Here is a 334-nt window from a genome sequence, read left to right as displayed (position 1 = left end):
GAGTGGCGTGTCGTGAGCCTCATAGAGGATGCAGTATTTCAAATCCTTATCATGAGGACCCACAATTCGTAGTGTATCCGTTGAATCGGTGCTATAACATAGCAACCCGTTATTCAACGAATATTGGTGCAATCGTGCACGCAGTCCTTGTGACAATTTCCTGTCCGAGTTTTCAAAGTCCTTGCTCCCTAGAGCCCGTAGAAACGCTAAACACATTCCATCACCCGCATACGCGGTGCGGATCAAATCTGTCACAGACGACGTTGCCGTTGAAACATGAGCAAGCTCACAGCTGGTCTGCGTGACAACGCATCAGCCAAAGCAATCTGCTTTT

Source organism: Plasmopara halstedii (genome assembly GCF_900000015.1).
Source record: "Plasmopara halstedii genome assembly, contig: Scaffold_2547, whole genome shotgun sequence".
Classification (NCBI taxonomy): Eukaryota; Oomycota; class Peronosporomycetes; order Peronosporales; family Peronosporaceae; genus Plasmopara; species Plasmopara halstedii.
The sequence above is the reverse complement of the archived record's forward strand: the minus strand, read 5'-3'. Positions refer to the sequence as shown.